Consider the following 17,017-nt stretch of genomic DNA (forward strand, 5'->3'; position numbering starts at 1 on the left):
ATAGAGTAAGACTGAAAGTGTTTTATGATAATTAGAATAAAAATTGGATATCAGGACTTCACGGGTCAGCTTCTGTTCACACATTTAGCTTTCACCTTGCAAAGAAAGGGATGTATCAGGTAATTAGGTCAAATCAATGATTATATATCTTTAACTCAAGTGGAAGGGACTGTAATTGTGATGAAATTTGTCTGAAGGGGAACGCATGGGGAATCTTGTCAAAGGTCACAAGTTCAAAGGGGAAATTAAGTTCAAGGTTCGGTTCCTGTTCACACCCCACCACCACCACCACCACCACCTCCACCAATATTGCATACCAAGAAACCAAGCTACTGCTATTTCTATAAACAAGTTATTTTATTATTTTTGAAATAAGCAGAACCTTTCTCATTCATATCCCTTCAAGGATCTAGAATTAAAGCAAACACTCCTTAATGGAGTATTTTCTCCCGACATGGACAAAAAGAATACCTCTAGTATTAGATGTCCTGCTTGTTGGTTTCTTCTGCTTTGTTGCTGATCACATACAAGACACTCAGCTGCAGGGAATGCAAATAAACAGCCCATCTCCAAGAAATCACATGGACACCTGTCCCCTCATGCAAATTTTTGACTTGTTTACAAGATAACAAAATATTTTAAGATTAGAGGCAATGGGGAGACAGCTAAGAAAGTTGTTTAGGGCTCTCTCTCTCTCTCTCTTATCCTGAATTTAGTTTCCTCTTAAACGTGACAAAGTGGAACCAGAATTCACCCCTTTCTTGGTCATTCTTCTGAAACAAAGGGTCTATTCTCCCTTTTAATGCATGTAGAACTTCCATTAAGGTTGACCGTAAACTCTTGCATGGGATGAAAAAAGAAAAAGCCCTCAAATCTTTTCTTTACACTGGTATTATTTTTGAAGGACAAACAATGAGAACATAGTTTCACATAGTGGTAAAGAAACCCTGGCTGAAGAGACCCAGCCTTTAAAGCCCAATGGCCTTTAAACCTTCTGGATTCCATGTGTAACCTCAATGCATTAAATTCTGTAAGATTGTTTTAGTGAGTGTTTTAAGAAAGAGAAATATATGCAAGAAAAAAGTACATAATTGCTTAGAGCAAATCAAGAAAGTGCTTTCAGACATTAAAAAATTTTTTTTTACCCAATCATGTATTGCATTTGCAATTCACAAAGTGACACTATTACTGACTGGAAACCAGGAAGCATAACTGGCCAAGGAAAAACCAGCCGATGTGTTTTCTCTGCAGTGGAGCTGTGTGTGTGGACCTGCAGCCACACGTGCACTGGGGCTCAGACAAACTGGGCCGCTGACGGAAATAGAATTGTAATATTAAACGTGATTCATGTAACAGCAGACAGACATATTTCAAATATAAGTGCAAGTAACCAAACCCCAGATGTTTGTGTCTTCCTTAGAAAAATTTTCATAGAAGGAGATTCTTGCCATTAAACAGGACAAGAAGGCATTTGATGAAAGCCTAGCCATATTTTTGCTAATCAAATCCCTGTATTTGTCATGTTCAATGCTTAGATGGGCTTATTATCATGGGGTTACTTCTTGAACAACTCTATCTTTTTGTGTCAGAATGTATGGGATTTCTGTCTGTAAACTCTAAGATGCTTGCCAGATTTTAACACACACACACAAAAATCCCTGACACAGATCATGATTGATAAACTATTTTGGAATAAACAAGCCTGTGAGTGAAGAAGAAGATGGGTGCCTCGCTTGCCTGAGTGGGTTTGGGAGGGAGGGATAAAGGGCTGGGGCAATTCACACTTTGGTTAAACTCTAGCAACTAAAATTTCCACCCTAGTAAAATGTAGAAGTTCAAGGAACAACATTGCCATGATATTAATGACCTTTGAGGGCATATAGAGTTCAGAGTTCATTTTCTATTTACAACCTCTCTTGCTGTTCCACCCCTTACCCTTCCCCCTTCCAAAAAAGCAATTATTTAGGACATTGTGACATTCAGCCTGGCTAATTTTTGTACAAAAATAGAAACAGTGGGAAATATAGCAGTTAAGTATTAGTAATGGATAGAACTAGGGGTGCCCAATGTACGGAGAGGGTAACTCCTGAGCAGTTCAAAGTTCATTCTTTGTTCACATATAATGAAAAGTCTTCAGTTATCAGGTATTTAAACCCAAATCAGCAGTTCCATATCCGTAACCTGAGCTGAGTGTTCCTCCATCTAATGGCCATGCTGCTGTCGTTTGCAGTGAGTTGGGTGACATTCGATTTGTACTCCGAGACGGGAACAGATGGGCTTTCATTGTGAGGCTCCGCCTGTATGCAAATGTGAACCGAGTTTCACCCGATCCCGGGGCCTGACCTGACCGTGCACATGCATTTACTCAACGTGGCTCAGCCTTGGGGGGGTTGGGGGGGCACGAAGGGGGAATAAAAAATGGCAATCGGATAGTACCAGCGGCAGGTCAAGTTTACCATCCGTCTTTCAGCGGGACTGAGATGGCAACACAGTTATTTAGTTTCAGTGTTGATGTGCGTTGCAATAAACTCCATCATTTCACCTGTTTATGAACCCAGCCTCGTATGAGATCTCTGTGAAATCAAACAAAGCTGGCAATCAACTCTCTTGTTTCCAGCAGAATGGGAGATTATGGACTTCTTTTTTTTTAAGCATCTTTATTTTTTCGCCAGCCTCACAATTATAAATCAACATTTTTTTCCCCAGCCCTTTTTATTTCTTACACTGAATTTATTAATTTCATATTTGAAGGGGAACTAAATACATTTTCCCCAAATGCTTTTTGTTTCAAATTAAGAAATATGATCATTAATGTCAGAATAAACAACCAGCATTTTAGATGTCGATTAACTGTTTTGCATGTACACAGCAATGTACAGTACCTAATAAATCTTACAATTAAATGTGCAGCCCTTCATTAGAGTGAAAATATGAACAGCTGCAATCATACACGTTCTATTGACAGAGAAAAATTTGGTTCTATTTGTAATTTTTCACACTGGGAAAGAATGAGAGATGGATTGAAACGTGACTGTTTCTGTAACTGTGGGCTTTTTCTTTATGCGTACAGAAGGGCAGCAAACCAGTGTCTCTGACTTGAGGGTCTAACAGCAGTGATTTGCCTCAATTTTCTTCTCTCATGAAGTAAATTTCTCTTGGGAAGCATACAAGCCTTTGGCTAGAAAACCCACGGGACAGACACCCCCAAACTGTAACAAATAACAAATTGATGCATTTCTTCAGTACATCTGTTCTTTAAGGGGTTCTGTTAACTGATGTCTGAAACTGGCATAAAAGAAATAGTGACTAAGAATGTAGTGAAAGTTGATGCATGCAGCAGAAACTGCTTCTGGTAACAAAAGACACCACTTCTGGTAACGCATATACATTGCTCAGAATGGAAAAGGGGTCTTTGGAAGTTGCGTTTGTGCAAGTTTGGGAAAAACCAAGGCAGGCATCCCTCAGAAAAGGTGCCAGATTGTCTGCATAAGGATTCTTTTCCAGCTCCCCTTATTCTAACCCTCACTCTAGGGTGCCAGGCCAACAAGGCAGGGCAGCATTTTCAAGCAGTTCTAGAGAGTTAGTTTCGAAATAATTCCACATAGAACTAAATGGCCAGGACTAGGACTAGCATTTGTCTGCTGGCACCTAGTAGTAGCTGACAGACATAATAAAGAATAAAAGGGTTGCGTGACAGTATAGTGGGTATTAAAAAATGTCACACTCCTTTCCTTGGCTATTGAAATTGATTTTCTTATCTCACCTTGTCTCTAAATGTGTATTTGCATCTGTTTGGAATACATGTGGAAGGTAAATGTGGACAAATGTGTGTATATACATACTGACATGTGCCTGCGTATTTACATCTGTGTGTACAAATCCTTCCTTATACAAATAAAGGTCTACGCGAACGCAGGATCTTATGTCCACATAAACTTTTGCTCATGGCTGAGTTATTGGAGGTCACCTTAAGTTAAGGATATCATTTATATCCTTAGAAAATTTATTTGAGAATTGTCAAGGGGGTGCTTACCAAGGAATTTAAAAATGTTTATTTACTTTAGAAGCAAGCAACTCATGTGTCCTAAGTTTAACAAGAGGCTTAACAAAGTTATGTTATGGAATGAGTTAGGTCCCAGAGACTTTTTTAATATAGTGAAAAATGACAAATAAAACATTTACAATAATATTGTAGCCAAGTTGTTAGAACCACTACTTATGGCTGTTTTAGTAAAATGATACATTTACTAAAGTATTATCTAAAACAAGGCTGAGATTTGGAAATCAGTAATTTCTTTTTTAAGTAATAGCATGAATTGGGAAGAAATGCTTATACATATTTTTTAAGTTCTTGAGAAGGGAAAAGCCCAGACACTGTCGTTACCTCCATCAGAGCATTTAGGTATCTAGACAGTGATACTCTTCGTGTCTTTACAAAACCCATAAAAGTTCTTTTTTTTTTTTTTTTACAAACATTTGTGTCATAAAGTACTTGCAAACAAGGAAGTACTGAGCTCAGGTAAATGATAATAGTAGCAAGCATTTACATAGCTCTTACATGTATTAACCCACTTAATCCTGACAAAAATTCCGCAGGGAATAGGTCCTATTTTTATCTCCATTTTACAGATGAGGAAAATGAAACTTGTCCAAAAAGCTTCTCCCTGGAACAGAAAATGGAAAATGTGAGAAATTAAGACTCAGAGTTTTGGAAAGAACTGCCATGTAATCAGACAAATGATTTGTCTCTCTATGCCTCTTTCATCAGTAGAAAATTGTGATGTTTTCTGTAAAAGTCACAGTTATGAAATATGGATCCCGTTTCCTAAGCAGCAAGAAGTAAATAAGTCACATTTCTAACCCTTTTAAAGCTTCGCAGTGTTTCAGATCACTGTTCTTCATCTGTGGCTTGCTGTGGGACTGCTAAGAAAGTGGGGCAGAGTCCTCCTGGAAACTTCCTTGTGGGGAAGTTACCAGAATCAGCAAATCCAAACCCCTTCTTACTCCAGTGTGGCTCCAGCTTGAGTGAGAACACTTTTCAGTTTGAGAGTTGCATACTTTTCTTAAACTTTGGCCTCGGCTACTCTGTGCCTCTGCTCTTTGACAACAAAAGCAGGTTCCTGTAAAGTGTCATCATTGTTTTCCTCATTTTGCTATAAGGTTAGTCAGCTGAACCTTTAGAAGGATGGGGGAAGAGAAATTAGGCAGGCTGCGAAGGTCTTTTTCTTTCTCCTCTTTCTAAAGACCAATTTGCATTTTATCTTATTGTACCAGGGTCCGGGTTGTGATCCACTCAATTCACAATGAAAATACAGTATTTATGGGTTATAATTAGCCTCTGAATCTTAGTCTGCCCGCAGCACTCAGCTAAGCTGTACACCCTGTTGGCTGTGAGAAGGGGTGGGGGGAGCCACCTGGTGGCTGGGAGACGACCCAGCAGCCTCCAGGACCCTCGCTCTGTTTTGAGGAGCAAGGAAAGGAGATGAGGGTAAAAGCCAGAGATAAATCAGACATATCAATCACTAAATATTTGTGGAAAGTGGTAAAGGATATAAATAGAATGTATAACTACAATAACACTGAAGCTGTAGTTGTAAATATACATTATCCTCTTTAATATGACATAGAGTAGATTGAGAACTGAGAAATTATTAAGATCCCCACAAAAAAAATTGGAAGAAAGAATGAAAACATTTAAGTTAAAATTATGTTCATTTTGTAATTCAATAAAGAAATCCCAGAGACATATTTTTAAATTTAATGTTGTTTTCTAAAGCACAGAAAAAGCCCCACAGACATCTGTTTGCATACATTGTGTGTCAGGCAACATCAGATTTGAATGGAATTTATCTAAATTTTATATGCATGGCTTGATGTAAATTGAAATAAATTGTACAGCATACTCTGCGTGGACATATTGGTTTTTCCATCGCTGCTTGAACTTTTAACCCCAGGGCCTGAGCCGGTCACACGTTGACCTGTCTGAACTCTGCTGGTAGATCCAAGTGTGGAAGGCTGACCTTGCCTCCATGGCAACCATAAAGTAGGGTCCATGACTCTTCTCTCCCTTTCTCTCTCTTTTCTCCACACTCCAAACAAAACAAAACAAAACAAAACAAATTAGTATATTCTCGCACAGCCAGTCAGTGTAATCTTGGAATAGTTTTGCCAAAATGCATTTTGCCCCTAACCCAAGCTCTAAGCGAAGCTTTTTCAGCTTGCTTGTCAGATGTTAATGAAAGTTTGAAATGAAAGCCTTTATAAAATTAATGGAAAAGACCCCTTCCTGAGACACATTCAGTTTGCTTGTCTACTATTATAATAAAACATATTTCACATACTCATGTATTAAGTAATGTTGCTGTAGGTATGTTATACATGTAGATAAAAAATATACTTCTGTGGGATTACAACATAATCCTTTGTAGGTGGATTTTTAAAAAAACACTTAGATTAGGTTTTGCCAATACCCACAGTATCTACATCAGATCTAACACTTTCCAAAGTCATAGAGCTAATGTATCCGAAAGGAGTAAACGCTGAGGATCCAGAGTTAACCTTTCTGTTATGGCTGTAGTCCTCATTTTAATTAAGGTACTTTAATGTTTTTAATTTGTTTTAATTTGGATGATTGATGTTTAAACCCATGTACAATCAAATTGTTATGTCACTATCTTTGTGGCAGTTTAAAGGTGTTATTTATTCATCTCTCAAGTTAGAATTCTGTTCATAGGATGCATTTGTAGCCATTCCCTTATTGATGCAAGAAGCATTTGCTGAAGGACTGCCGTGTAGGTAACTTCAACTAAGTACTGCGGGGTGATAAAAAAAAAAGTGCACGCCTGGTCTTAAGGAATTCTAGTTTTGTCGCAAGAGAGGAGATATTACATCTAAAGAGAAAAACGAGAATAATTAGACAGCGGTGACCAATGTATAATTGCTTAAAATTGCTTACCACCTGACAAGCAAACACGACATAATGGAGTGACCATTTGGGACTGGATTTAATGAAGAAAGTCCTCTTATGAAGAAAGTTTCAAAAACAAAAGGCAGTTGTCCCAGGCTAGCAAACAAACATTCTGTGAGATTTAAGAGGTTTCACAGAATAAGCAAAACTTGGGATGGTGTTGGTATTGTGCGACGGTTGACAGGGGAGAAAAGTAACCAGTGAAAATGGGCCATATTATACCAGGAATAAGAAATACCCTTGCGTGCCCGTGGCCTGACCCGCTGTCCTCCGGATCCTGGGCCCATGTGCGTGCCTCAGTTGTTCGTTTCTGAAGTTGGGCCATAAGTGTATGTTTTTAAAAGCAGGCTTGTCGGGTTTGATCTGTAAGGGACTTCTGTTGTCCTTTTTAGAAAGTATAAAGAAAATCTTAATTTCTAGAAGTTTGAGGTAGAGACCGGAAAATAGCAAATGTTTCACAAGTTGCGTTCGGGCCACTGCAGAAACCAGGATTGATAGGAGACCAGTCTGATGAAACCGAGGTTCTGACTCAGGGTGGCCCTGAGGTAGTTTAAAAACGGCAACCAAGATACCGCAAGAATGTTTTTCTTTGTCAGGCAATATAAAAACTATTTAAAAAGACAATAGAGTGTAGGCAGGGAGGATCAGGAAGTTCTCCCAGTCTGCCTCAAGCAAATTCTGTGACCGTGTGAAGTCACATTCTCTCGGTGGGCCACGGTGTTCCCATGTATAGTCATAAAAATATCTAACAGATCCCGAACTCTTGCTCTATATCAGGCTCTAGTATTCTAAGCACTTTCACTTAATTCTCACGACAATCCCGTCAGGTAAGTACCCTAATTGTCTTCAGTTTACAGATCAGGAAACAGAGGCACACTGTCTTTTTCAGGATCACACCCAAGTACTCTGGCTTTAGGTTTCGTATGCTTCATCCACTACACCAGAGGTCAGCAAACTTTTTCTGAAGAGAACCAGATAGTAAGTATCTGAGAAGTTTCCGACCAGTCTGTAGGTGATGACTGTGCCTACGTAGTGCAAAAGCGGCATAGGTAATGTTGTCAAATGAGTGTGACTGTATTCCACTAAAACTTTTTAAATAGTCACTGAAATTTGAACTCCATATAATTTTCATGTGTCGTGAAATATTATTTTGATCGTTCTCTTCAGTCAAAATGTAAAAAATGTGAAAAAAAACCTTCTAGGCTTGCAGGCCCTACAAAAACATGGTGGGTTGGATGTGGCCAATGGGTAATATGCCGCCTGTCAGCGTACAGAATAAGGAGTTGAACTAGATGATCTGTAAAATTACCACTATTCAAGAAGCTATTCAATGACTTTCTAGCTAGTAGGATAACCACTTTGAATTCAATACTATGTAATTAAAGAATTGAAAGCTGCCTTGGAAAATGAATCCTGCCCATTTGTTTTCTCTGGAAAAGACTGTATCTAAACTATCTCAAAAGAATGAAGAATTAGCCCTGGCTGGTGTGGCTCAGTGGATTGGGCGCTGGTCTGTGAACTGGGCGGTCACAGGTTTGATTCCCGGTCAAGGCACATGGCTGGGGTGCAGGCCAGGTCCCCAGCTGGGAGTTTATGAGAGACAACCAGTTGTTGTTTCTCTTGCACATGTTTCTCTCCCGCTCTTTCTCCTTCCCATCCCCTCTTTCTAAAAACAAATAAAAGCTTTTTAAAAAAGAATGAAGAATTAACCTTTGTTTAATTGATATGTTGAGGGGAGAATTTTGTCCATGGCTGTTCCTATCAGGTGTGTAGTCCTGATCTCTAGCTTGAGTCTTTTCTACTGCCGTGGAAGCACACTTGCTCTGCTTTTCAGATATAATGAGTGTTTCTGTCTTGTCCACAATTCCACACTACTTCCTACAACTTCCACATCATCTGCTTCAGTAAGAACTTCAGGCATTTTCCCAAGCATTTATTCTTTACTCATGTCGGTTCTTCTTTACTGTACTAGCTATTATTGTAATAGTCAACGGAATCCTTTCCAAACTGTCTTACATGATAGAATCGGGAACTGTACAGGTTAGGGACCTCTTTTCCTTGTCTGTTTTTAAAAGTTTGATTTTTCTAAATTTTCATATACAAAAATTCCTGTGTCATTATTACCTAAAGTAAGTGTTTTGCAAGGGTCCATGTGTTTAACTCCTAACTGCTTGAGTTAGAGGACACTTTAGTATTATGGTAGATGTAGCAAATCATCCTTTCCTTTAAAACCAAATGACATAGCTGATTATAAATTAAAAACTTTTCTTTTAGCTTTAAAACTCACAGCCATTCCAGAGGTTACTTCTGTTTCCTTAGTGTCTGTTGAGGTGATGTGATAAAAGCAAAATATAAAATCTCTCAGATATCGTGATGTTTGTACATATTATCTTCAGTTACAATCTTAGCATTCAAACTCCTGAATACTCTACTGAGCTCTATGCCTTATAGCTTCCCAAACATTCACATCATACACAGCAAGAAAATATTCTTTATTATCAAATAACCTTCTATGTGTCCTAGATATGATAAATTTAGAGGGCTGTATTTCATTCTCACAAATGGCCATCGGAGTCAAATTTTCAAAGGTTTTCCCCAAGCCTGTGTCTTTTTTTCCCCCCAGAAAATGAATATTAGAACATATAGTTTTTTGATATAGGGTGGTTCTAAAGCCACAAAATTAGAATAAGTAAAGGAAAGCAGCCTGCTTCCCTGATGTGTGTTCCATGTGACGTTGGAGTACTCGCTCAGCAGCTCTGCTGAAAGGGCTGTAGTGAGCCCAGATGAATAAAGAGCTCTTTAGAGCAAAATACTCATCTATTTATATTTCTATGACTCTAGAGTATTATTTGACAGACTACACAGGCATTAACGTAGAGGCTATTAACAGGTTATTTGAAGAGGTTGAGGTAAAATATGATTTTATCTAAGAAAATATCTAGGGGAAAGAGCCTTAAAAAGGGAAAACAGTAACATAACAAGGAGGTCCCCTCCCCTAAACAGTCACAGGACAATGCCACTGGATCGCCCACCACCTGGTGACTTCTGAGCATGACCGAAAGACAAACATAAAGCTACTGGCTGTAATGATGTTCCCTCCTGTTTCTTTGCCTTTACTATATTTTGCCTGTATAAAAAAAAGTTTACCAAAAAAGAAAATGTTTACTACCTTTAAAGAACTTTATTTTGAGAAGAATGTGTTCAATTAGACTAGTCAATATGTTTTTACATTTAGTCTGTACCTTTGGTTAGCATATAAATGATCTTTAAAAACTTCCAACAAATTTTAAGTTTTAAAACTATCTTAAAATATAGAATTGCCCAGGACATAGCTCATTCTTTTTTTTTTTTTTTTTAATCCCTGTGATTTGAGTTCTTTAAATCACTAGTAACATTATATTGGAATTCTGTGTTACAAACCTCTGTCCCCCGCTGGACTCTGGCTCCTCGCAGGCCTAGCACAGTGTCTGTCGCAGGGTAGGTGCTTCCAGAGTGTTTGTTGATCTGAGCTGTTGAACCGAATAGTGACAGAGAAGGTGGATTTTGACTGAGCATTAGAAGGCCACAGAGAAACTCATGGTTTCGGTGGGTGGGACCATTCTAAAGGAGCGCTGCCAGTAAGCAACCGTAACGAGCCAAAGTTGCCGGCTTTCCGGGCTATGTCACATTGCTTGCAATAGGCTGGACAGCAATGTAGGGCAGGGAAGTGGCAGGGTGACCTCCGTGTACACATGTGTGAAAGAAGTTGTATGACACTTGAGCTTTGTTCCCATCGGTCCGAAAGTTGCTCAGTGAAATGGAGTTTGTGAGAGAGGGGAGAAGGAACCTGCATTTCCTGTCGATGAAATTCCACATACATATGGAATTATATGTATCTCACCCAAAGGAAATACAGGAGTAAAAAAAGTATCCCTACCTCCCATTGACTATCCTTATGCATCTGGGTCTGAAGTGAGGGTATGTGTTCTTGTACCCTCTGCAGAAAAGCATATGTACTAAATATACTATATCAATATTTTAGTAGTGACTGGCCTAATTCTTGGTGAGAATTTAGTGTATGTTTTGTCTCAGACACCTGAAGAACTTTCTGGGAAAATGCTCATGAAAATATAGCTTATTGAATAATACAGGATATTATTACATTGTTAGTGGCTTATGTTTGTTTGGGTCAACAGGGGCCACTTAATAAGTTTGACAAGTCAGTGTGGCTCGAATTCTTCATTTTGGAGTTGTTGACCCCTACTGTGATCATCCTAATGTGCATTTTATGTGGGGTATCTGTTGTTGGTTTAGTATATTTTAGCAGCAAAATACAATAATAATTATTATTTTATTATTACTTTAGTAGTAAAATAATAATAATTTTCAACATGCTTTGTGGTAAATGAGAATTTAAAAATAATTTTGTTTTCCAATACTGCGTTATTTCCTAATTCTCTAAACCCATTAGAGAAATCCCTGATACCAGCTGTGGCATCTGAGAGCATTGCTAGCTCCTAACATGGTTCCTAACATGGTGAAGGAGAACCAGGACTCAGGGCAGCCATGAGGAAGGTTGAAGAAATTCAGATTCAATTCAGATACTCACGGCGCCTCTACCATATGCAAGGCATAATGCTAGGTGTTGAAGGGTTATAAAGGTAAATAACTGACAATCCCCCCGTTGTGTTTATAAGTTTTTAGAACGGAGCTTGGGGGAAAGGATGGTGGGAATAGAGGGAAGCAAAACATGAAGTGCTTTGCTAATCTTTCAAGGAGCGGTTCAGTAGACCAGTGAAAGTAGAAGCCTGATTTTAGGGGTTCAGAGGTGTGTGAGGAGTGCGAAACTAGAGGGTGGGGGTACATGCTACTTTCAAAAGGTAGTTGGGTGGAAAGAAGGGAAGGGATAAGTGGTAGTAGGGAAGAGGAACTTTTTGCTTGTTTTGTTTCTGTTTTAGGAGAAAGCAAATCTGAGCTGATTTTCCAGCTGATGAGAAAGAATCAGTTTAAAAAGAGAAGCAAAGGGATAGAATCAAGTCCTGGAAAAGGTCAAAGTGGTTCAAATAATAGTGTTCAAGAATCAGTCTTACCTAAAAGGGGAGGCACTCACTCCTTAGAGAATTAAAGGATAGAAGGGGCTAAAGATGCAGAGATACTTTTACTTGAAGGGAGGAGAGCGCAAAACCATTAGTTGAGAGTAAAGAGCATGGGTAGGGATTGGACCAGGGCTTAAGGAAAATGGAGAGTGGAGGTTTAGGGAAGCACTAAAGAAATATGATAGCGTCAAGAATCACTGTGAAACAGTAATTAATATACAGTGTGAGCCATCTCAATCCATCCAACAAGCATTAAAGGTTAAATGGAGAATTCATTGAGGAATAAAATGGTAAAAGTGGTAAAAGCTCCTAATCCAACTTACCCCTTTAGCCTTAAGAAATCACATATGATTTCCTAATGAGCTGTCCCGAACTTGGTTTACCTGTGGTCCCTGTTGACACCAGGATCCACTCCTAAAGAAGTGTCATTAAGAGTAAGCACACTCAGAGTAAGCATTCCACAGAAGCACATTAAGAGTAAGCATTTTAGTCCCCCAAAATACCTGAAGTATAATGTGCAAGGCAACTTTCCCCTCCTCAAAACCCCCACAACTCCCTGGAGCCTCTTGCTCTCTGAGGCCGGAACTCTCTCAAACATGCCGTTCTGCCCTGTCTCTCCTGATACTCAGCAGTACGAGGTGGGGAGTGCTCTTCTGCGCTCTGCCCTCTGCAGTGGATCCAGGTGCCCTCCCATCTCATTCTCCTTCCTCATTCTCACTTGAACTCCCATCTCATTCTCCTTATTCTCCCCAAACTTGTTATCAAAGGCCAAGACACTTGTCCGAGGACGGCAGGGCCCTCCTTGAGTGAGGGCAGGCCTAGGAAAGAACTGAACCAGTGAAGTCAGAACCTATTGAGGATAATAGGCTAGGAACACTCATCTTTGACCACTGTTGTCTGGTTACACTGCAGCTGACCAATCTCACCTTATCTTGAGGATGTGATCTCAAATACGAGTCATAGTTCTGACCTACCTTTCCTCTTACCTCCTGCTTTAGAAACTCTGCCCTAAACCTCAGTTTATGGGATTATTGGTTGTTCCCCACAGCCAGCTCAGTCTGTGCCTTCCACCCAGAATGACTTTCCCACCCTCTCCAGCCATCCACATTCCGTTAATCCTTCAAGGCCTGTTCAAACTCTTCTCAACATGGCTTCCTAGTGGCCACAAGTTAGACCCAACATCTCCCTGTCTTGCATTTTACTTGATCAGTAACTCTATTATAGCTGTTACCATCTCTTGCCTTGCATTATATTACTTATGCGTCCTGGCTTCTCCAACAGACTGTGAGCTCCCAGAGGACAGGGGTTGTGTCTTAATTATTTTTATATTTCTTACAGGTCTCAGCACATGTTAGACATTCGATAAGTGTTTGTGAACTTAAACCCCTCAAAATGTGTTTATGTGATCCAGGCTTTCAAATTATATATATTTGTCATATCCTAAAACCTTCAAAGAACCTTGAGATAATAGCAGTCTCTTGCTCCACAACGTTTCTTAATGTGTCGCAGAGTGACAGCCTCCCGCTCTCGCCCCTTCCCTGATATCTGGAGGTTTTCCTCCCTTAAACACCAGAAATGCTAAGAGTGGAAAACACTACACCAGATAGATTCGAGATAAATGTTTACTTCCTTCAACAGAGCTTATGGATACAAAGGCAAATGCTGGACAGTACAGTGGCACTACAGAGATAAATGACAGGGACAGGAACTGCAGAAAAGGGAAACGAGGCGGTCAACAAGGACGGGCTCCAGTGTGTACGTTACACTCAGGGAAGAGAAAATGGCAGAAAGGCCAGATCCACATAAGAGTTTATTTCCCTTCGACGACTGAAATATGTTTTTGCTCAGATGTCAACAGTCTGTGATCACCCACATGAAATGAACATCCTCATATTTGGATGGTACTTTTCATCCAGAGAATCCCAAGGTACTTTATAAATTATAAATATGAATGTTCCTCATGCAATGTCCCTGATGTTCTCCATACACAAGATCCAGTTCCCGACAGCCAAAATCTCCCCCACTTCCAGCACACCACTAAATATTTAAACATTTTTATCAGATCACAATTTTTGTCTTAAAAAATCCTCTGTCTTGAAAAGTCTCCAATTTACACTGTCTTCTAACATATGCTGCATCTCTCCTACCCACATCCCTTCCCCCACTAACATGGAAAGTGAATTCAATTAGACTTAAGACAAAGAGTAATTGCATTGGAAAATAGAAAAAATATCTCATCCGAGAGTGATTAAGCTCTTTACCTTATAGAGGGAGTTTAACTCTTTCTGGAAAGCAGGATCCCATGTAAAAAATGAATACAGAGATTTGCTAAATCAAAGTATCATGTCTTGACTCTAATTCCCTAGGCATCAGTGAGTTCTTTGCTCCAAGAGAATAATGTACTCATTTTAAGGTGAATACAAAATATAAAATAAAGATTAAGTCAATTAAGAGTTTTAATTTTCTTAAACTATTCTTACTTATATAGTAAGTATCTTAAAATCTGAAACGTATCCTAAATTCTTGGATTACGGAAAGTGAATCTAACCATCTACTTTGCCAGAATTATTTTGTGCTTTTGGTATCTGCATTTTTTTAACCCCTTCCGTATACCCAAAGGGAATTGGTCCAAGCAGAGCCTGAGTCTTTAAGGCTACCAAGACTGCTTTGTTAGCAGCTTGTCAGTGCTCATTCTGGAACTTTTGCAGAAAGACGATAGAGTAGCCCAATGTGACAGGTTCTTTACAGAGGACATCCCAGAACTTTAGGTGACCAATAGCTAGGGATGGCTGACATACAGGACTTTCACTTACAGTACTCCATGTATGAGGTGAGGAGGACTGTGTCAATTGCAGGGGAAACTTAAAAGATGAATGTGGGAACATCTGAGAGAATCTGGAGTAAAAAGACAGGTAAATGTATATAAAGACAGTCAGCCCCATGGGGTGGGTGGCTGCTCAAGGCTGCAGAGCAGCCAACAGTAAAAGAGATCTTTCTGGGACAAGGAGATTAATTCAGGTGCCTGGAACTTCTCCTACCTGTGTTATTCAGGCGTTTCACACCTATCAATGTGGTTTGGCTTAAATAAGACTGCCAAAATTTCTATTTTAATACCTTAGTTAAACTGTCTTTTGTAATGGTCAAGTTCTATATGTCCAATCCATATATTCCTATTTGTTCTCTTTAAGAACCAATAAAATAGGTACTAAACATTTTTATGTCACATTTAGAAAAACTCCAGCAGCACAAGGCGTGGGCTCAGTTTTGACCTGAGCTTCTCACGGTGGCGTGTATTCTTTTCTTTTGAGTAGTGCCCAGACTAAAGCAGGTATGTTTTTGATTGTTGATGAGACCCTACTTTTAATTGGTTGATGTTCTAATAGGGTGGTGGGTTTGATTTTAAAAGTCAGCGCAAGGCAATAAAAGTTGAACACTTGTCTTAGAAGTTTTGCCCTACCTGTCTCACTGTATGACCTTGTTTTGCCCCAATCCTAACTAGGGACAATAATATCTGTAATTATGTATGAGGTCACTTACATTGTTCTTTGAGAGCTGTTGGTGAAGGGCACTATATATAACTTAATCCTGATGTTAATACATCTATGTTTTACCCATATCTTACTAACTCTGTTGTACACAGGAAAAGTTCATTTGTGATACGTCCTTAGTTTGTTACTCTTAGTAAAGTCTGTGTCATGATAAATACTTGAAAATAGTTATACACATTAATCAGGCTCTAGAGAGACTGATTTATAGATTTGGAGTGGGAGGTAGAATAAAATAAAACCTCCCTGTCTTTGGGTCATGGAATCAAATATGTTCAGAAGTTCTTACGTGAAATGTTTCTATTCAGCAACAGGGTGCGTCACATCAAAAGGTGCATCTGTAATGAAGTAACACAAGCATTATTTCTGAATCTGAAAATGAGTGAGTTAAGGAAATGAATGGTTCATTTAACTCCTTAGAAAGAGAGTGGCCCTTTTAAGTTTGATGAAGGTCATTTTCAGGACAATCTAAGAGAGAGGTTACAGTTCAACTTCCACGAGCAGGGCTTCAGAAAAGCCAAAAAAAAAAAAAAAAAGAGCTTGAGTTTCTGAAGCTTCTGTGCCTTTTTAAAAAAATAAAGCTGATAAAATGCAAATGATTACCTAGCCTCTGAATATTTTCATGCCCCCCCAAATTTAAGAATTTACCACTTTTTCCGAAGACTGGCGTGGAGAGGACACTAGCTCACCAGGACAGGGTGACTCCGTGGCGTGCACACTCCTGACTGCTCATGTAAATCTTTCTTCGCAGGCAGGGTCTGAACAAAAACTCGCCACTTAATTGAATAGTTCAGACACCATGGAGTAGGACATTTCAGTTAGACCAGCATATAAGTAGCCTTAAACTATATAAACTTATATGTATTTTGGCAACATACACAGTATTTTGAAGTATCAAAAACATTTAAAGGAATCATTTGTGCTCTTCTGCCATTTGTGGGTATTACTTGTTTTAGGACTTTGAAGTATTCTTTTTATACTGTAGCTGTTTTTTTTTAAACAACAACAACAACAATCTTGCTTTATTTTCCTTTTTATTTTTGAGCTGTTTGCAACCCCCTTTTGAATAGTGAGAAACAACGCAATTAATTTTCTCCAGCGCAATCATGCATAGATTTAATAAGCATCCGAAGGTAGGATCCATCTGTAAAGTATGCGTTGCATGCTAAATTACTTCTCTTCTGTGGATTTTTTTCTTTCCAAACCTTAATTAATTGAAGAAAAAAAATGTTTATTAAAGTGGGAACAGGCTGGGCTCTGGCTCTCCGCCTCTGGTTCAAAAGTTCATACAATTCCCTGAAGGCTCATCTGAATGTGTGTGTCTCCCTCTCACAATTTTTCTTTCTCTGTCTCTATAGTAGGAATGAATGCCTAGAAAAGGTGTATTATTTTGTTCCCAGGACCAATTTTAATAATCTGAACTTGAGTAA

At 39.1% G+C, this 17,017-nt stretch overlaps 1 protein-coding gene and 1 long non-coding RNA gene across 3 annotated transcripts in view; one reads left to right on the forward strand and one right to left on the reverse strand.

Moving 5' to 3' along the window:
• SKAP1 (src kinase associated phosphoprotein 1) overlaps positions 1–17,017 on the forward strand; it is a 265,799-nt gene that overhangs the window by 107,032 nt on the left and 141,750 nt on the right. The window lies entirely within an intron of this gene.
• LOC112316272 (uncharacterized) lies at positions 3,257–10,603 on the reverse strand. The gene is made up of 3 exons (XR_006653009.2): positions 10,388–10,603; positions 5,904–6,089; positions 3,257–4,664 (listed from the first exon to the last, which is right to left on the reverse strand). It is a non-coding gene; the product is annotated as an uncharacterized lncRNA (long non-coding RNA).

Source organism: Desmodus rotundus, chromosome 9 (genome assembly GCF_022682495.2).
Source record: "Desmodus rotundus isolate HL8 chromosome 9, HLdesRot8A.1, whole genome shotgun sequence".
In the NCBI taxonomy this organism is placed as follows: Eukaryota; Metazoa; Chordata; class Mammalia; order Chiroptera; family Phyllostomidae; genus Desmodus; species Desmodus rotundus.